General features: G+C 44.9%; 1 protein-coding gene across 1 annotated transcript in view; it reads left to right on the top strand.

The window, feature by feature from the left end:
* Positions 1 to 22,262, top strand: part of alg14 (ALG14 UDP-N-acetylglucosaminyltransferase subunit) — a 94,441-nt gene that overhangs the window by 45,148 nt on the left and 27,031 nt on the right. The gene's annotated exons all lie outside the window — the stretch shown is intronic.

Below are 22,262 nucleotides of genomic sequence, written 5' to 3'. Positions count from 1 at the left end.
ATAACTGAACACGGCTTTAGTTAAATACACAACAAATAGCCGAGTTGCAGGAATCAATCATGAAAAAAAGAAAAACCTTTAAAAAATGAAGAAAATGGTTTTGAGGAAACAGAATACTGGATGAGAATTTGCGAGGGAGACCGAGAAAGGAAAGAGAATGTAGACAAAATAAGAAAGGAAAAGGAATGTGAAAAGAAAGAGAGAATGTGTTGAGAAGGAAAAAGAACAATTAATGTTCCATAGAATGGAGGATGATTAAACAGGGTCAGTGTCGAGGAGAAGAGAGAGTTGGAGGAGTAAGTGAAAACGGGGGAGGTGTAACTGCCCCCCTTATCCTAAATTACCACCGCCTCCACATTAGAAGGACTGACACCACATAAAGCTGACATAAACCAGTTTGTTGAGGAACTGGAAAATTTAAGGCGATCATATAACTTAAATGTTGCAGAAATCCAACAAGTGTGGATGGCAGCCATGGGTCCAGATTGGCATAATATTAGAGGACCATGGAATCCAAGAGATGGAAATGGGATTTTGGCCCATGATAGTCGCGAATTGGGACACCGGGTGCAAGGATTAATTGACAGAGCAACCCAGCGTTTCAGACAGAGAGCAAATTACACTGAAATAGGAAGAGTAAAACAAAAGGATGATGAGCCTTTTGAGGAATACAGAATAAGAATGACCACTGTATTCAAGACTCACAGCAGCCTGCAGGAGGATGGAGATGTAAATGAGCCATTTCAACAGCAGTTGAAGAATGCTCTCCATGCAGGTTTAAAAGACGCAATTCGCAGCTGGGTTAACAAACATTACATTGGGCTGCCTACAGGCACCTTGGAGGAGTATGGAAATCACGCCCTCCATGCTAAAATAAATAAATGATAAAAGAAAACAGTAACAGCATTAATGACTGAAGGGAGAAAGGTGATCCCCAAATTACAAGACAAAATGTCAGAGAACGATTTGCATATTAAACTCTGGTACAAAGGCACACCTGGTCCAGATGTGGAATATGAGAGAAAATTGGCAAAAATATCACCAGCCAGAGTTACTGTGACTTATTTATACACTGATACAGAAAGCACAGCAGTTGCAGGAGTGACATTAAATGAAAAGATGGAAGCATTGTTTAGAATGTGGACTCCACCCCACATCTTTTTGTACAAAAAATAGACATAAAAAATGGAAAGACTTAGGGAGAATAGTTGAACAAGGTGAGAAAGCAACTGATTGGGTTACCTTTTCAACCAATACAGAAATAAGTGCATCAACATAATTAGAAAGAAAGGTACTATTTTGGACAATTCAGGCACAAGAAGGGATACACCTACATTCTCAGCAAAAATGAGACTTAATGTTTGATTTGTTGAAGGAATTGTCAGAGAAGTTATGGTCTAAAGGACCTACAGATGTTGGGTTAATAAAAGGAACCTTACCACTACAAATCAGGCAGAAAACTGAATACAGACCATGTGTGAGATAATATCAATTGAAACAGGATGCATACGGAGGCATCAAACCAGTAATTGAAGATTTGATTGCTGCTGGAGTAATAGTAAAATGTGATGACTCGCCATGCAACACTCCAATATTCCCACTAAAGAAAGCGCCACAATCTGTAGGATGCCGCATGGTGCAGGACTACAAGCGGTAAATAATGGAGTCAATTCAAACAGCTCCATGCGTGCCTGACCCTTACACTTTGTTGCATACACTCAGGCCAGATGCTACAGTCTTTACTGTAGTAGATATCAGCAATGCATTATTTTCTATACCCATAGATAAGATAGTCAGTTTTGGATTGCATTTACATTTGGAGGATAAAGATACACTTTTACTAGATTGCCACAAGGCTACTGTGAAAGTCCAACTATTTATTCCCAAGTAATGAGCGCTAGTATGGCTAAATTTCAACCACCAGGAGGAAGTCAAATCTTACTTTATGTAGATGTTGTATTGCTGGCATCACCAGACATGGAAACATATAAAAAAAAATAATAATAATAATAACAATACATTTTTGCTGTAACTGTATTGAGATGACAGCACCCTTGTTAATTGGAAGCAAGAGCAGCTTGGAGAAGTGCTATAATGCACATTTCACAAGGCAATAAAGCCCCCACACCTCCAGGCATTGACCACATCCTTAAAAGGTCATGGAATATGATACCACCTTCTCAAGCCTTAATAAAAAGAAGCAGCTGCAGGACAGACACGTGTTAGCAATAGAAGATAAATTATTGTAGAATCTGGGTTCAAAATTATGCGGAAATCACTGCGCACCTGAGTAAAATGATGTACCTCAAAATGACATCACCCTTAAAGTGGATTGATGAAGCTGAAAAACCTTTTTGTGAAATAAAACATGCTTGTCAAGAGTAAGCAGAAACAACAGCCAAAAGCAGAAGTGACCTGAAAGATCAGCCTTTAGAAAAAGGAGAGGTCTTATTTGTAGATGGCTCATCTAAGAAAAATGAACTAGGGAAAACACAAACAGGTTATGCAGTAGTGACTAAAGACACTGTAAAAAAAGCTGAGCGGTTACCATCAAATTACTCAGCTCAGGCAGCAGAATTAGCAGCGTTAACAGAAGCGTGTAAAATAATGAGAGGAAAGGATGTTACTATTTACACAGATAGTCAATATGCATTTGCCACAGTACACACCTTTGCACAATATTGGAAGAATAGAGGCATGATATCATCAACAGGCAAATTGGTTACACATGCAGAACTATTATCAACATTACAAAAGACATCTATGTATGACAAAAAATAATAAAACTATCCTACCAAAAAATCTATACAAATGGGCTGCTATATTGAGTCATGGTGTAACACATGTCTCAACAGGTGGGATGGTGGGGCAGATACATCAATATTATACAACTTATCGTTTTAATTCTTATTCCAAAAAATGTTGTAGGGCATGTTTGCCATGTGCAAGGCACAATCCACAAGGTAATTTGAGACTACGTAGAGGACGCTTCCCTACACCACAATATCCGTTTCAAATTATCCATATGGACTTTGTTGAATTAAACCAAAGTGAGGAAAAAAAATATTGTCTGGTCATCATAGACGCCTTTTCAAAATGGATAGAAATCTTCCCAACCAAATATCCAGATGCATTGACAGTGGAAAAAGCACTTTGTAAGGATATCATTCCAAGATATGGTATTCCTGAAAAAATATACAGTGATAACGGTACCCATTTTGTTAACCAAATTGTGAAAAAGCTAGGAGTGATGTTTCACATTGATCTAAAGAATTATTACCACCCTCAAAGCACTGGATTAGTGGAAAGTATGAATGGAACAATAAAAACAGACTTAAAAAGTGCATTGAAGAAACAGGAAGGCCGTGGACACAATGTTTGGAATTAGTAAAGCTGTATATAAAAACAAGTATTTCAGGACTAACAGCCTATGAAACATTGTTTGGAAGGCCTTATAAACTACCTCAATTTAAGAACCAATGGGAAACAAATGATGAGGCTAATTTAGCTGACCAAATGCAGAAAATGTTAGAAAAACAACGAATAAATTAAGGCCCGTGTCAAGTATTTTTGACAACCCCCACAGCTGTAAAGATAGCAGAAAGGTCAACTTGGATTCATTTGACACATTGTAAAAAGGTCGTTTTGGTTGAAAACTCCGACAAGGGAGGTGAGCAAAAGTCTGTTAATAGGGTGATCTCAGATATTTAGAATCTGGGAAGACCCGAATGTCAGTGAAGATTTTAAGACACCAAACTAAAGTAGAGGGGATATTTCAACCAGAATGACCCCAAAGTGTTTAAAATCACCTATGGGGTGTTGGATGTCAACGCTATCTGTTTATTTTGATTTTTCTGTTAGTATGGTATTTGTGGGAACCACCCAAGGTTAAACGAACGGACCATAAAGTAACCACTTAACCCTTACTCTTACACAGGGTTAGACATAGTAGCGGACAGTCAGGAACACCAATTCCTGTCATTCCCTGGATAGTCTCATGGGCATATAATAATTCAATTAGGGTAACCATAGCACCAAACACGACGACTAAATTGAGGCTCCCAATTACTAAGATAACTGGAAAAGGTTATGAGTCGTATTGGTGGTACCTTACAGGACATGTATTAGATTTTAGTTGGAATTACATGTATGATTTGGGACAGCGTGTTTCCTGTGACTAGAGTTGATAAGCACAAACCTATGTTTTCCACAAAGGTCTGGGAGTAAACAAGGGTGTTTATTGCAGTATAGTATAAAGTGGAAATCAGATAAGGGTGTGGGAGTATATTGCAGGAAAGAGCCCACCATGGTGCATGTGGAGGCCACGGAGAACAGATGTCGGAGAGGAGGTGGCTGCGGGGAGCCACTTTGGACATAAGATGCAAGACCGCACCTGGAGCCAGCGGCATCATTCTGCAGGACAATGACGACGTCAGATGGGACCTGGACCAATCAGATAACGAGGATTCTATACTTCCTCTTTGAAACATTGTATAAGTCTGGGGCAAGAACAGATAGCTTTGTTCAGTCTGCGCTGTCTCTGCTGAGGCTAGGATAAGCGTAGCTACTGACCCAGAGCTCTGTCAAATGTATAGACTCCTCTGTCAGGTATAAATTGGTTGACTTTTAGCACATCATTATAATTGTAGCTCTTTCACGAAAACAAACACGCATGGAACCTCGAGAGTAATAGGTGATTATAAAATTCAGGTTCCTACAGTATCAATAGTGGTAGAAATTAACAATCTGTAGAAAAGGGGACATCTGGTGATGGTGTGGAAATGCTAGACTATTTGATAAATTGCGAAAGAATGTTACAGGTCTCTGTGCTCTAGTGACCTTGTTGTTACCGGTATCACCACATCCCATGTCTGTACAAGAATTAACAGCTAGTCTATCCACTGTCATGCCAGAACATTGGCGACATCAGAAAAGAGTAGCAGACTGGCAGGGCCAAAATGATCCAACATACATTGACGCCGTTGGTGTTCCCCATGTGTTTTAAGTGAGTACAAATTCGAGTATCAAATAGCTGCAGGATTTGAGTCCTCGATCTGTTGGTGGTGTACAACCAACAAAAATGTAGACAGAATCAACTACATCCATTACAATGTGCAAAAATTGGACAATTGGACGCAGAGTGGGTTTGAAGCTGTACATGAACAGCTATCACCCACATCACTTATGGCATTCCAAAACAGGATAGCTGTTGACATGTTGCTGGCTGAGAGGAGGAGTATGTGCTATGTTCAGGAGAACAATGGTGCACATTTATTCCCACACAGCTACGGATGGCAGTCTGACCGATGCCATAGAGGGACTCCGAACCCTTAATGGTAAAATGGTGTTGACACCTCCATGTGGAACTCCGGGATGAATGCCTTTGGAAAATACAAAGCCGTGGTGTCCTCAATTTTGGTATCAATCGCTATTTTTACAGCAATTTTGACCTTGTGTGGATGTTGTTGTATTCCTTGTCTGCGTTCTCTCATTAATAGATTGATAACAACAGCAATCTCACCCATGGAGAACTGGATGGCTTGAATGTATCCTTTACTTGGTCTTGACGCTGAAGATAATGACAGTGATGATGATAATGACGTGCATTATGACCTGCCGGATTTGTTTCCAGATCCAGGTGGCTATGAATAAAGATTAACATTGCCTCTGAGAGTAAATGTATGTGTTTTCATAAAAATGATCTTACAGTAAAAAATCTAACTGAAGTTACTGATGTATGGTGATATGAGAATTTGAGCAAATAAACAGAGGGAAATGTTAGAATAAATGTACATTAGTTATCTCATGTTTACTCTAAAACTATTTCAAAGCATGCATTTAGCAGTATAATGTTGATTGTATCATAAAAGTTGACGTCTGTGAAGAGGACTGTGCCCTCATCAAAAGATAGCGGCTGGAACATTTTGCGGTCGAAGGTCAAAGGTTGAAGCAATCAGCGCTGATGAAGGACACATCTCCACAATAAGTCATATATGTGATTGTTTTACGTTGGTGCTTTGTGTGCCCTTATCTCAAGATAGCAGCAACGTCTGTGTAACTAGGAACCGCCCTAAGAAAATAAAAAGAGAGGGATCGACAGAGTGTGTTCAGAGCGGTAGGAGTTTGTAAACTGCGAACAACTCTAATCGTTCTCCTCGCGAGTATATAAACCATCTCTTGTCTTCCTTCCTTGTTTATTGTTTATTAAATGTTCTAGGTTGTTTGAACCTGACATGTACGTTGACCCACCTTTTAAGACACCATTTAACTTGTTAACTGTCTCAATATTGGCATTACACATTCAGTGGGTACAGAAAGTATTCAGAGCCCTTAAATTTTTCACTCTTTGTTATATTGCAGCCATTTGTTAAAATCATTGTTAATTTTCTTCCCCTCATTAATGTACACACAGCACCCCATATTCCATCCATCCATTTTCTGAGCCGCTTCTCCTCACTAGGGTCACGGGCGTGCTGGAGCCTATCCCAGCTGTCATCGGGCAGGAGGCGGGGTACACCCTGAACTGGTTGCCAGCCAATCGCAGGGCACATACAAACAAACAACCATTCGCACTCACATTCGCATATACATATATATATATATATATATATATATATATATATATATATATATATATATATACATACATATATATATATATATATATATATATATATATATATATATATATACATACATATATATATATATATATATATATATATATATATATATATACATACATATATATACATATATATATACATATATATACATATATATATATATACATACATATATATATACATATATATACATATATATATATATACATATATATACATATATATATATATACATATATATACATATATATATATATACATACATATATATATACATATATATACATACATATATATATACATATATATACATATATATATATATACATATATATATATATATATATATATACATATATATATATATATATATACATATACAGGGGGATTACACTCCTCAGCCTCAGTGGTAAGGTCTATTTTGGGGTGCTGGAGAGGAGAGTCTCAGATTCAAGAGGAGCAGTGTGGTTTTCGTCCTGGCTGTGGAACAGTGGACCAGTTCTACACCCTCGGCAGAGCCTGGGATTTGGCCCAACCAGTCTCCATGTGTTTTGTGGACTTTGAGAAGGGGTTCGACCCTGTCCCTCGGGGGGTCCTGTGAGGGGTGCTTCGGGAGTATGGGGTACCGAACCCCCTTATACGGGCTGTTCGGTCCATGTACGACCAGAGTCAGAATTTGGTCCGCATTGCTGGCAGTAAGTCGAACTTGTTTCTGGTAAGGGTTTCTCGGCGCAGCCAAGGCATAGAGGTGGTCCGGTTTGGTGGCCTCAGTATTGCATCTCAGCTTTTTGCAGATGATGTGGTTCTGTTGGCTTCATCAAGCCGTGACCTCCAACTCTCAGCTCGCAGCCGAACGTGAAGCAGCTGGGATGAAAATCAGCACCTCCAAATCTGAGACCATGGTCCTCAGTCGCAAAAGGGTGGCGTGCCCTCTCCAGGTTGGGAAAGAGATCCTAACCCCAAGTGGATGAGTTCAAGTATCTTGGGGTCTTCTTCACGAGTGAGGGAAGAATAGAACGGGAGATTGACAGGCGGATCGGTGTAGCGTCTGCAGTGACGTGGACTTTGTATCGGTCCGTTGTGGTAAAGTAAGAGCTAAGCCGAAAGGCGAAGCTCTCAATTTACCGGTTGATTTACGTTCCAACCCTCACCTACGGTCACAGGCTGTGGGTCGTAACCGAAAGAACAAGATCCCGGATACACACGGACGAAATGAGTTTCCTCCGCAGGGTGTCCGGGCTCAGGGCACAGACCATGACAGTACGCCCCCGCTGTTTTCCAAACCTTCATTAAAGACGTCCTCCGTGGTATGCTTCACAGAAGTGCTGTTGTATGAATTGGATGGTGCGGGTGGTTCCAGGATGACAGGTGAGTTTTGAATTGCGTGCCCACTGGAGAACGTCAGAATGTGCTGAATTGGGTACAAACAGCCGGTGAGGAGGTCCAGTCTTGGGATCCGGTTGAGTTTTTCGTGCATTTTTAACCACCTGTTCGATCTTCCAAGTGGCTGCCCCGATGAAGCAGGAGGGAGGAAGGATTGGTTCAAGTTCAGCGGGGCTGGAGGTGGCTGAATACATGCGAGAGAGGGCGTCAGACTTGCGATTGCAGGAACCAGGGCGGAAGGAGAGGCTCAAGTTAAATTGGCTCAGGAAGAGGGCCCACCGAGCTTGTTGGGGATTTTAACGTTTGGCGGAATGGAGATAGGCAAGATTTTTATGATCGGTCCATATAATAAACAGAGAATTGGTCCCCTCCAGCCAATGCCTCCACTCCTCCAACACCCAGATTATGGCCAGCAGCTCACAATTTCCTACGTCATAATTCCGCTTGGTTGGGGACAAACGACGGGAGAAAAAGGCACAAGGATGTAGTTTCTGGGATTCGGGGTCCCGATGGGAGTGAACCCCTTCGCCCCAGTGTCAGAGGTGTCGACCTCCTCAACAAACTAGAGGTAGGGGTCACGGTGTCTCAGGATGGGGGTCCTGGTGAATAATTATTTTAGGCGCTCGAAGGCTTTGGATGCAACAGGGCTCCACTGGAATGGAGAGCTGCTAGAGGCAAGGCTAGTGAGAGGAATAGCCACTTTGCTGTAATTGCGGATGAAGCGGGGGTAGTTTAATTGGCGAAGCCTAGGAAACGTTCTTTGTTGGTGGAGGGAATGGGTCAGCTGATGACTACTTGGATCTTTGCGGGGTCTGGTTATAATTGTCCCCTGGCAAGGAGAAGGAGAGATGGAATTCACATTTCTCAGGTTTGACAAGGTTCACAAGGAGAAGCTGGTGGACTTGGCGGACATGATGGCGATGTTTTTCGCGAGAACGGGAGAAAAAGAGGATGTCGTCTAAATAGACGAAAACGAACCGGTTAAGCATACCACGGAGGACGTCTTTAATGAAGGTTTGGAAAACAGCGGGGGCGTTGGTTAATCCAAAAGGCATGACCAGGTATTCAAAGTGTCCAAGCAGGTTTTAACTCAACCTCCTTTCTAATGAGATGGTATGCATTCCGTAGATCCAATTTGTTGAATATCTGGGCGTCGCAGATGGGTTCAAATGAGCATTCAATAAGGGGCAGTGGAGATTTATTTTTTACGATGATGTCATTGAGTCCACGGTAATCAATGCAGGGGCAGAAAGTGGTATATTTGTTCTCAACAACAGTATAGAAGCCAGGGAGTCACGGATATAGTCCTCCATAGCCTTTTTCTCAGGGCGGGAAAGGTTGAAAAGACACGCAATAGGACGCCACGGAACTAGAGCCCCGAGTGAGTGTAAGGAGACATCGAGTGGCTTCCATACCCTGAACGGGGTGGTCCAAGACCTTTTTAAGTTCGGCGGAAAAGGAGTCAAATGACGTGACTACCGAGGAGGAATTATGCCATAGCGCGGTTGCCCATTTAGCAGCTTTTCCGCGTAGGAGGTTGGTGACCAATGCGACCTTGGATTGTTCAGTCGGGTAGCTCAACGTTTGCAGATTGAATAGTCGAGAGCAATTTAAGAGGAATTGGCTGCATGAACCTAAATTCCCGGAATATGGCTCAGGCGGAGGAACATGAGGCTCTTTGTACGGGAGGCGACATTGATTGGACGCTGCGGGCTCGGAAGGAATACTCACGGGAGGGTGGCGGGCGTCCATTTGGGAAGAAATGAGGGAGACTTATTGAGAGAGGGTGTTTAACAAGTCCATGATCGCACGGAGAACTTTGTCCTGTCTTTCAATGTGGGTGCCTTGGTGGGTTAGCGCTTCTCTTAGTATCTCCGGGGTTGCTGGGTCCATGATGGCCAGAGTATTCTGTCACGGTATAATCGTATCAGGGTTGACTGGACCCAGAAGCAGATGGAGGCGGAAGGAGTCGTGGAGAATCGTTTATTTAAATAGAGTCCAAAGTGGGATCTCCAAGGGGTAATGGTGGACCGTCGGGACAAGGAACGTGTGGGAAGCGGTGGTGTGAGCAGGTGGAAGAGCTTGACGGTGTGGCTGGAGAGAACAGCGAGGCGCAGAGCACGGAAGGAGCACTGAGGACGAAGGGGAACACTGAGATAAGTACAATTGCGGGGAGTAGCGTAGCTTACGTGCAAGGAGAGAGCCGGTGTACCACGGATGAACATTAATACTCTGGCGGCGGAATCCTGGATCTGGCAGGCTTAAATGCTCCATAACTCCCAGGCAATGCCACAGGCTGATTGCCGCAATGCCACTACAAAAACTGAGAAATATTTCTTCACAGTATTCAAGTTTTTTGAATTCCTGATATTGTGGGTTTTATCAGTTGGAAGACCAAATTATGTAAAAATAAACAAATAAATACTTGAAATTGTTAAAATTGTGGGCCCTGAATCTATAATCTATGAAAGTTTCACTTTTTGAATGGAATTATGGGAATAACCTTTTCCATAATATCCTATTTTTTGGAAAGGGTCTATATATACCCTGTGATTGAAAAGTAACTCCCTATTTTACTTGTAATTTATTTCTGAACTATAATTCTTACAAGAAATTAACATGAGAAGAAAGTTTATTGTATGGAGTTTTATTTAAAATTCGATATGGGCGCCAGCATTAGCCACCAGTTTCTCAAACCGTCTGGGAACCGCATTAACTGATTTCACAAATAACTCTTGTGGGATGGAAGACATAACTTCTTGTATTTCAAGTTCTTCCAAAGTCGTTGGTTTGGTAGAATAGACTTGCTCCTTTAATCATGGAACATGCACAAAAAAATTGAGAAAGATATTACAACATAAGAATAAATTATATGTATTTTAAAATAGGGAGTTACTTTTCGATCACCCTGTATATTGGCCCCGTTCTCAATTTATTATATTTTTGCATAGTTTCCCCACTTTAATATTTAAGATAATCAAACAAATGTAAATATCCTGAAGGATAATGTTCAGCCATCTGTTCGTTAGTCTGCTAGGATAAAGGGCAAAGTTTATAAGACAGTGGTGAGGCCACCAATGATGTACGGATTAGAGACAGTGCCACTGAAGAGACAACAGAAGGCAGAGCTGGAGGTGGCAGAAATGAAGATGTTGAGGTTCACTCTGGGAGTGACCAGATTGGATAGGATTAGAAATGAGCTCGTCAGAGGGACAGCCAAGGTTTGATGTTATGGAGACAAATTTAGAGAGAGTAGACTTTCATGGTTTGCACACGTCCAGAGGAGAGATAGTGAGTATATTGGTAGAAGGATGATGAGGATGGAGCTGCCAGGCAAGAGAGCTAGAGGAAGACCAAAGAGAATTGGTTTGGTTAGCCGCTCCGTATGGCCGTTGGTCTGCGGAAGATACCCCAAGGATAAGATGGCTGTTGCGCCCACCGATTTGCAGAATTCGTTTCAGAAGAAAACTGGGGACCTCGATCGGCGATAATATCGTTGGGTTGAGCATAAATACGTGTAAATCAAGGAGGTTAGCAGTTTCCAGGGCGGACGGAAGTTTGGAGAGGGGGACATAGTGGGCACATTTGGAAAAGCGATCGATGATAGTGAGAATAACGGTGTTCCCTTCTGAAGGGGGCAGGCCGGTAATGAAGTCCATGGCGATGTGAGACCAAGGGGCCGGTGTGAAGACTTCCCTCGGGCGCAGACGGAGCAGGCTTGGACGAATTCTCGGGTGTCTTTGATAAGACCGGGCCACCAGAAGTGCTGTTGGACGAACTGGGTAGTATGGGTAATGCCAGGGTGACAAGTGAGTTTTGAGTTGTGGGCCCACTGTAGGACTTCAGAACGTGCAGAAACCGGTACAAACAGGCATTTTGCGGAACGGAGGTAAGCGAGGTTTTTGTGGTCTGTCCAAATGAAAAACGGTTTTATATTCCCCTCCAGCTAGTGCCTTCACTCCTCCAGGGCCCAGACTATGGCCAGTAGTTCTCGGTTGCCGACATAGTAATTCTCTCCGCTGGGGATAGGCGACGGGGAAAAAAAGGCACAGGGGTGTAATTTTTGGGTCGTGGGGTCCCGCTGCGAGAGGACAGCTCCAGCTCCGGAGTGCGAGGCATCAACCTCCACCATGAATTGGAGGGAGGGGTCAGGGTGCCGCAGAATGGGAGCATCGGTGAATAGGGATTTAAGTTTATTGAATGCTTGAGAGGCTGCCGGGGTCCACTGAAAAGGGGAGCTAGTGGATGTGAGGCTGGTATGGGGAAGTGCGACCTGGCTGTAGTTGCAGATGAATCAACGGTAGAAGTTGGCAAAACCGAGGAAGCGTTGGAGGTCTTTCCGGGTTGTGGGGATGGGCCAGTCGGTGATGGCTTGTGTCTTGGTGCGGTCCGGTTGTAATTGTCCTTTCGCAAAGATGTAACCGAGGAAATGTACTGAGGAGAGGTGGAACTCGCATTTTTCCGGTTTTACGTATAGATGGTTCTCGAGGAGGTGTTGGAGGACTTGGCGTAAATGGACGCTGTGTTCTTCGGGGGAGCGGGAGAAAATGAGGATATCGTCGAGGTATACGAACACGAACCGATTCAACATGTCGCAGAGGACGTCATTAATGAACGTTTGGAAAACTGCGGCAGCGTTGGTTAAACCGAAAGGCATGACCAGATACTCGAAATGTCCGAGAGGGGTATTGAAGGCGGTCTTCCATTCGTCCCCCTCTCGGATACGGATGAGGTGGTAGGCGTTACGGAAGTCCAATTTGGTAAAAATCTGGGCGTCACAGAGGGGTTCAAACAAGGGGTCAATGAGGGTAAGTGGAGATTTATTCATTGAGTCCTCTGTAGTCAATGCATGGGCGGAAAGTGGTGTCTTTTTTCCCCACGAAGAAAAATTCAGCCCCGACCGGAGACGAGGAGGGGCGTATAAGTCCAGCAGCCAAGGAGTCGTGGATGTAACCTCCATAGCTTTCTTCTCGGGACAGGAGAGGTTGTAGAGTCGGCTGGTGGGAAGTGGAGCTCCCCGGTAGAGGTCTATGGCACAATCATACGGGCGGTGGCGAAGAAAAATCCAGCCCCGACCGGAGACGAGGAGGGGCGTATAAGTCTAGCAACCAAGGAGTCGCGGATAAAATCCTCCATAGCTATCTTCTCGGGACGGGAGAGGTTCTAGAGTCGGCTCGTGGGAAGTGGAGCTCCCCGGTAGATGTCTATGGCACAATCATATGGGCGGTGGGGCGATGGGAGACAGTTCTTGCTGAAAACTAGGGAGAGGTCATGATATTCTTGCGGAATTAGTGTGAGGTCCACTGGGATGGCAGAAGGTGGTGGGTCTTCAGAGGGTGTAACAGCAGCACGCAGACAGTGGGAGTGACAATGAGGGCTCCATCCTGTAATGGATAAATGAGTCAAATTTATGGCGGGATTGTGAAGTCTGCGCCAGGTAATACCAAGTACTAGGGGAGTCTCGGGGGAAGGAATGACAAAGAGTGAGATGTTCTCGCGATGATTGCCGGAAATGAGGAGTGTGATAAGTACCGTTTGGTAGGTGATTGGGGAAATGATTCGGCCATCCAGGGCTGTGACTTTCTTAGGGGATGGAAGTGGTTGGAGAGGGATTTGGAGCTGGTGAATTATGGCTTCATGAATGAAATTGTCATCGGCACCGGAATCAATGAGGGCAGTGATGGGGATGTTATGAGCAGGAACTATAATGCAGCCGACTGCATTATCCCTCAACGGTCATGCGAGAGGGAGAGCTAGCGGAAAAGGAGGTTTGGCTCACCACGATGCTCTCGGGTCGCGGTGAGCCTGGTATTTTGTTCGGAGGGGGCACGAAGGAATAAAGTGACCGGATTGACCGCAGTGGATACACAGCCGCTGGGTGATAGGACGCTGACGCTCCTGTGGATCTAGACGTGTCTTTGCAACTTGCATGGGCTCTTCGGTGGCTCCGGGGAATGACGGAAGGGCGGAAGACGGTGCGTGACGTGGGTGTGAAGCTGACGGCGTGGCGCTAGGAGTGGGTGGGTATTTGCGCAAGCGAACCCCCCTCTCACGTGCTCTCTCTCGCAGTCTGTTATCCAGGTGGATTGAAAGGGCGATGACATCCTCGAGAGAGGAGGGCTCGTCCTGGACCGCAAGCTCATCTTTAAGTTTGTCGGAGAGGCCATTTGAAAAAATCCCTCGAAGCGCCGCGTCGTGCCACCCGCATTCACCCGCCAATATCCGCAACTCGATGGAATATCCGCTACCGATTACGCACCCTGAGTGAGCATGAGAACACGACGGGTGGCTTCTTTGCCCTAAACAGAATGATCGAACACTTTGCGGAGTTCGGTGACCGACTGGTTAAGAGCGTCTGCCTCACAGTTCTGAGGACCGGGGTTCAATCCCCGGCCCCGCCTGTGTGGAGTTTGCATGCTCTCCCCGTGCCTGTGGGTTTTCTCTGGGCACTCTGGTTTCCTCCCACATCGCAAAAACATGCATGGTCGGTTAATTGAAGACTCTAAATTGCCCGTAGTTGTAAATGTGAGTGCGAATGGTTGTTTGTTTATATATGCCCTGCGATTGGCTGGCAACCAGTTCAGGGTGTACCCCGCCTCCTGCCCGATGATAGCTGGGATAGGCTCCAGCACTCCCGCGACCCTTGTGTGGATAAGCGCCTCATAAAAAGGATGGATGGATCATGCGGTGGGATAACTGGTTGCAGGTTGAAAACGAGTGAGCATTTGTGTAGAAATCGGCTACACGCACCTTGGTCTCCAGAGTAGGGCTCGGGCGGTGGGATATGAGGCTCTTTATACGGGAGGCGAAGTGGCTCGTAGGCTGCGGGCTCGGGAGGAGTACATAGGGGGTTGAATGGATTGCATCTGAAAAGGAGGGAGACCTGTTGTGAAAGGGAGTGTAGCGTTTCTGTGATTTCTTGTAATGCTTTATTCTGTCATCCTATGTGGGCGCCTTGGAGGGTGAGCGCGTTCGTCAGCACCTTCGGAGTTGCTGGGTCCAAGTTGTGGCCAAAGTATTCTGTCAGGTGTGGGGAGTAGCTGGACCCAAGAGCAGGCGGAGGCAGATGTAAAATGATGAACAGTTTATTGAGGAAAGGTTATGGAGGTGGTCCTGGATGTGTTGGCAGGTGGTGGTGTGGACAAGTGGCAGGCAGTGGACAGAACAGGCAGCTGGCTTGATGGCAGGAATGACGTTGGTCAGGAACACAGGGGAGCACTGGTAACGAGCAGACACAAGAGTTAACAAGGGAAGCGAGGAACAGTGTAGTTTACTTGACGTAAGTGGGCCGTGGTACCGCTGGAAGTAGCTGCAATACTTTGGCGAGGATTTCCTGGAACAGGCAGGCTTAAATACAGATGGTGATGAGGCTGATTGGAGACAGGTGCTGAAAACAGAGAGGGGAGGGGGGAGAGAGAGAGAGGATGCAAAGCGCCCTCCAGCCTACTATAATGGAACTGCAGGGGAGTATATGACAATTTTCTCCGATTCACAGATATCAGTTAACCTCTCGTTTAATTTACTTAACATATTACTGCATATACACAAGAAAATGTTGGATAATTAGCAATGAAACCAAAGGTTCTGGGCTAATAGTCTGTTCAGTTATTGCGATAGCGCAACAAGTTATTACATATTTAGGCAGACACTCTTTTTTTTATGGTAAATGCTGTTTTTAGTGTTTTAAACTCTATCACTATTAGGGATGTAACAGTAATTACAATACAGCGATATCGCGAAATGAAAAGTGCCTCGATATCGTCGTGGTTTTGTCTCGGTATGAAATAATGAGCCATTGTGTTTAAAAGTTAGTTTTGGGCCAGGCATAAGCAGCCAGACCGCTTAGCCAGGCTGCTACAGCCAGACTACACTGCTCCACTTCCTCATCAGAATCAGAATCAGAATCATCTTTATTTGCCAATTATGTCCAAAACACACAAGGAATTTGTCTCCGGTAGTTGGAGCCGCTCTAGTACAACAGACAGTCAATTTACAGAACACTTTGGAGACATAAAGACATTGACAAAAAACAATTGTGCAAAAAGATGCAGAGTCCTCTAGCACTTAAAACAGTTCGAATGACTAATATTGCAATAGTCTGGTGCAATGACCATTGTGCAAAGGGCGCTGAGACTTCAAGGAGTGTATGCGGTTTAAAGTGACAAGTAGTGCGATAATCTGGGACAATGTTGGTTGTGCAAATGTTACAGATACTCTTCAATCAGTGTGCAAATGGAGCAGATGCTACTCTGGCATGAGTGGCCAGTATATGCAAATAGCGCAGCATGGCGAGACAACTACAGTGAGTGCACGAGTAATGCATAATTGGCCTCACAGAAATGTGACAACGAACTCAAGTCAAAAAATTGCCAGCTTGTTGTGATGGAATTATAGGTTAGCTGTTTAAGAAGTTGATTGCAAGAGGGAAGAAGCTTTTGGAATGTCTACTAGTTCTAGTTTGCATTGATCGGTAGCGCCTACCTGAGGGAAGGAGCTGGAAGAGCTGGTGACCGGGGTGCGGAGGGTCAGAGAGGATTTTGCACGCCCTTGTCTTAGTTCTGGCAGCGTGCAAGTCCTCAAGGGTGGGTAGGGGGGTACCGACAATCCTTTCAGCAGTTTTGATTGTCCGTTGCAGTCGGAGTTTGTCCTTTTTTGTAGCAGCACAAAACCAGACTGTGATGGAAGAACACAGGACTGATTCGATGACCGCTGTGTAGAACTGTCTCAGCAGCTCCGGTGGCAGGCCGTGCTTTCTCAGAAGCCGCAGGAAGTAGATCCTCTGCTGGGCCTTTTTGAGGACGGAGTTGATGTTGGTCGCCCACTTCAGGTCCTGAGAGACTGTAATTCCCAGGAACTTGAAGGTCTCGACGGTTGACACAAGGCAGCGGGACAACGTGAGGGGCAGCTGTGGCCAAGGATGCCTCCTGAAGTCCACGATAATCTCTACAGTCTTGAGCGTGTTCAGCTCCAGGTTGTGTCGGCCGCACCACAGCTCCAGCCGCTCCGCTTCCTGTCGATATGCAGACTCGTCACCGTCCTTGATGAGGCCGATGACAGTGGTGTCATCTGCAAACTTCAGGAGTTTGACAGTCGGGTTCGCTGAGGTGCAGTCGTTCGTGTAGAGAGAGAAGAGCAGCGGAGAGAGGACACAACCTTGGGGCGCCCCAGTGCTGATGCTGCGTGTGGATGAGGTGGCCTCCCCCAGCCTGACCTGCTGTGTCCTGCCCGTCAGAAAGCTGTAAATCCACTGGCAGATGGCAGGTGAGACGCTGAGCTGGAGAAGCTTGGATGAAAGGAGTTCAGGGATGATGGTGTTGAACGCTGAGCTGAAGTCCACGAACAGGATCCTCGCGTAGGTCCCTGCACTGTCGAGGTGTTCTAGGATGAAGTGCAGTCCCATGTTGACTGCATCATCCGCAGACCTGTTCGCTTGGTAGGCAAACTGCAGGGGGTCCAGCAGGGGACCTGTGACACTCTTGAGGTGGTCCAGCATGAGACGTTCAAAGGACTTCATGACCACAGATGTCAAAGCGACAGGCCTGTAGTCATTCAGACCCGAGATTGCAGGTTTCTTGGGGACTGGAATGATGGTGGAGTGTTTGAAACAGGATGGAACTTCGCACGTTTCCAGAGATCCATTGAAGATCTGAGTGAAGACTGGACCGAGCTGGTCCGCGCAGACTTTGAGGCAGGATGGGGACACATGGTCCGGGCCTGCCGCTTTGTTAATCTTTTGTTGTTTGAAGATGCGTCTCACATCCTGTTCATGGATGGTTAACGCAGAAGTCAGAGGTGTGATTGTGGTCGCGGGTGCGGCCGGGTGGGTGTGTGGTGTGAAACTGTCCTTTTCAAATCTGCAGTAGAAGGTATTCAAGTCGTTGGCTAGTGTGCTATTGTTCTCAGCTTGGGGGGATTGTCGCTTGTAATTAGTCAGCGATTGGAATGCATTAGTCAGCGATTGGAATGCTGACATCGAGTATAAATGCACCCGATTGTACGCATAACCCATGTGACCATGTGGGTACGTCACAAAAAAGTACACTGATTGGATGACTGGCCCACAGTTCCCAAACGTTTATTGAATGTTAAAAGAAAAGGTGATGTAACACAGTGGTAAACATGACCCTGTCCCAGCTTTTTTGAAACATGTTGCAGCCATAAAATTCTAAGTTAATGATTATTTTCTAAAAACAATAAAGTTGATCAGTTTGAACATTAAATATCTTGTCTATGTAGTGTATTCAATAAACTACAGGTTGAACATGATTTGCAAATCATTGTATTCTGTTTTTATTTATGTTTAACACAACATCCCAACTTCATTGGAATGTGGGTTGTAAATAAATTAATTAGTTAAATTACTTTCAAATTTAGTTGACAAGCTGGTTCTTCTCACTCCACCTAGATGCCGTCGCAATGTTTTCAAATCAAATAATAAGTTGCTAAACCTCACAAAGGAATTTTAATTTGATCGAATTGATTTGTACACAAAATTTGACAACAATTTCTATTCGATCACTGGTTCTACACGTTCTCAAATACTAAAGGTACGTGATGAACCTTGACACCATAGGTTGCGTTACACTATTTAATTTTTTAACAATTAATTACATCGCTTACATTGTGCATCAATTCCAAACTAGACGCACTGCTCAAACGAGCTTACATTACAAACCATTAATTTGCGTACCGCGTACAGCTACTGCACACACAACGCAATTATGGCAGAACTTGTAAAAAGTCCCAGCCACTATGACAGTCTTGACACGTTAACACGGCTTGTAAGTAACCTTATTAAAGACCTTGTTCCGAGATATGCAGAATCTGTCAAAGATGCTAGCCTTGAAGCCCTCAATAGCAACATGTTGAAAAACCTTAACAGATAAAAAATCTTGCTCAAATGCTCAGTTGCATAGTTGTAAACTTCTGTGTGGGTCTTTTTTTTTTCTTTTTCGAAGACCGGAAGGCCCTGGATGCAAAAAGCAGAAGGCGCATTCTGCATCATATTTATCAATTGAACTGCTGTATATCTGCCAAAAAAATCACTTAAAAATGGCAGATGTGGTTTGTAAAGGGGTTCGATTTTCTGAGCCGCTTATCCTCACAAGCGTCGCGCGAGTGCTGGAGCCTATCCCAGCTATCATCGGTCAGGAGGCGGGGTACACCCTGAACTGGTTGCCAGCCAATCGCAGGGCACACATCAGAATCATCTTTATTTGCCAAGTATGTCCAAAAAACACACAAGGAATTTGTCTCCGGTAGTTGTACGACAACAGTCAATTGATAGAGAACACCTTTGAGACATAAAGACATTGACAAAAAAAAAAAAAAACTGTCACTGAGCAATAAAGGTTTGCTAGTTATCTGGTAATGCCGGTAAATTTTTTGGGGGGGTTTTGACAATTGTGCAAAAAGATGCAGAGTCCTCTAGCACTTCAGCAGTTCGAATGACTAATATTGCAATGACCATTGTGCAAAGGGCGCCGAGACTTCAAGCGAGTAGTGCGATAATCTGGCACAATGTTGATTGTGCAAATGTTGCAGATACTCCTCAATTAGTGTGCAAATGGAGCAGATGCTACTCTGGCATGAGTGGCCAGTATTGGTCAACATTCACACCTGCGGGCAATTTAGAGTCTTCAATTAACCTACCATTCATGTTTTTGGGATGTGGGAGGAAACCGGAGTGCCCGGAGAAAACCCACGCAAGCATGAGGAGAACATGCAAACTCCACACAGGCAGGGCCGGGGATTGAACCCCGGTTCTCAGAACTGTGAGGCAGACACTCTAACCAGTCGTTCACCGTTCCACCGGTTCTAGAGTTATCAAGAAACATTTTATAACTTTGTCCCCTGACCTATAAGAATTGAAGAAAAACTTAACATTAATTTATTAGGTAGCTTTTTTTCGGCTACAGCAAGCTTTTTGTCAGCTAGCTATAATGTAGCTTCCTAGCTAAAATAAAAGCTAATACATACCTCTCAGTAGTATTATCTGGCTCTTGAAGATGTCTCCCTCCCAATAAATCCAGTAAGTTTTGCTGAAGTCGTCAGGCTTTGTCAAGTCTTTTATATATGTCACAGGGACAATTTCTTTCAGACCATCATTGTAACGAACATAAGCGAACATTTCACAAATGAACAGTGAGATTGTCCTGGCAGGATACTTGCAGTGCCTACACAATGCAATGCACATGTGCAACTATCTACGGCAACCAAACAACGGCAAAATACGAATTTGCAACCGAGCCCTAATCGTGATCGTAACGCTAACCATAAATTGTACCATAGGCTTTATACTAACACAATCTTTACAACATTTTACGAGTGAACTTTTAAGCATAAGGTAGCGCGTCATTATCATTGTATTTTGTCTTTTTGGTCTCACTGAAGTTGCTGTTGTTAGCTTGGCCACCCTGTTGCGCATGCGCACCTCAAAAGGCCAGCTAAACTGCATGCGTTCACAGAGGACTGAGGCGGAACGTGTAACAGGTGTAAAAAAGGAACGTGTAACAGCTGGATCACAATAAGGTGTACATTCAAAAGGCTAAAGGTACTTGTTTGATCCAAGGCGAAACAGATAGAATAGTGAGCAAATAGAAAGAAGATAAGAAATAATTAAAATGGAACAAAAATGTTCTAATCCAAAATTAAGATCTGAAGAAATCATCATCATCATTTTTGTTTTTGGAGAGTAAATATAAAATTGAGACAACATTGAAAAAATTGTGACTTTATAATAGAATGATACGGTACCTCAATTTTTTTGGGGAAGATATAAAGTAACTATTGTTTAATGCTCTGAATGGATGCATTGAAGGGGAGGAGGGTTTTCTCCGGGCACTCCGGTTTCCTCCCACATCCCAAAAAACATGCATGGTTGTCATGAACGGAACAGCGGATAGGACCCAAAAATGCACGACTCCAAAACAGATGGTTTCCAAAAAGAGAGGTTTAATAGACGGGCATAGGTCGGTACACAGGCAGGCAATCCAAAAGAGGCAACAGTATCCAAAAACATGAGGCAAAGAGGCAAGGTCGATAATCGGAAGAGGGTCAAGCCTTACTGTGAGTCTATGACGTGGAAACAAGGAATGCTGGAACGCGACAACAAGGTACAACGAACTGGCAACGAGAGGAAATGAGAGACGAGGTTATATACAAGGGGTAATTAGGGTGAACGAGGCACAGGTGGTGAAGATGCTCACAGAAGCAGGTGTGTGTGAAACAGGGGGGGAAGACAAAACCCGGAACACACACACACACACACACACGACAGTACCCCCCCTTAACGGCCGGCCCCAGACGGCCCTGGGGCCCCTGGATGCGCAACGTGGAAGTCCCGAACGAGCGAATCATCCACGATAAACGCAGACGGTACACAGGAACGCTCCTCAGGCCCATAGCCCTCCCAGTCCACCAGATATTGAAACCCCCTGCCCCTCCTACGAGATGACAACAGCCGCTTCACAGAGAAGACAGGGCCCCCATCCACAAACCGGGGGGGAGGAGGGGGCCTGGAAGGCGGGACCAGAGGGGACTCCCGGGCTGGCTTGAGTAGGCTGACGTGAAAAGTAGGGTGGACCCGCATAGACCTTGGGAGCCTCAGCTTCACGGTGACAGGGTTGATGATTTTTGTGATGGGGAAGGGCCCAACGAACCTGGGAGCGAGCTTCTTGGACTCCACCCGGAGTGGAATATGCTTGGTCGAGAGCCAAACTCGCTGACCCACTTTGTAGTTCGGGGCCGGTGTCCTCCGACGGTCAGCAGCGATCTTGTAGGACCTTCCCTAGCGCAGCAGCATCTGGCGGGCTTGCTCCCAGGTCCTCCTGCACCAAGGTTAATACCGCTGGAACTGTGGATTCTGGGGCTATGGCAGGAAACAGAGATGGTTGGTAACCATGCACAACGTGAAAAGGCGATAGACCAGTGGATGCAGAGGGGAGGGAATTGTGGGAGAATTTGACCCAAACCAGTTTCTGAGACCAGGATCACGGCTCCTGTGAAGCGAGACATCGGAGCCCCGTCTCCAGGTCCTGGTTCAGCCTCTCGGTTTGGCCGTTGGTTTCAGGATGAAACCCAGATGACAGACTGACAGTAGCACCTATGAGATTGCAAAACTCCTTCCAAAATTGTGAAATGAATTGGGGACCCCTATCAGACACCACATTCTTTGGGAAACCATGGAACTTAAAAACCTGATTAATCATGAGCTCGGCAGTGTCCTTAGCAGAGGGGAGTTTTGGAAGTGCA

Source organism: Phyllopteryx taeniolatus, unplaced genomic scaffold (genome assembly GCF_024500385.1).
Source record: "Phyllopteryx taeniolatus isolate TA_2022b unplaced genomic scaffold, UOR_Ptae_1.2 contig_28, whole genome shotgun sequence".
NCBI classification, from domain to species: domain Eukaryota; kingdom Metazoa; phylum Chordata; class Actinopteri; order Syngnathiformes; family Syngnathidae; genus Phyllopteryx; species Phyllopteryx taeniolatus.
This window is presented reverse-complemented; position numbering and strand designations above follow the sequence as displayed.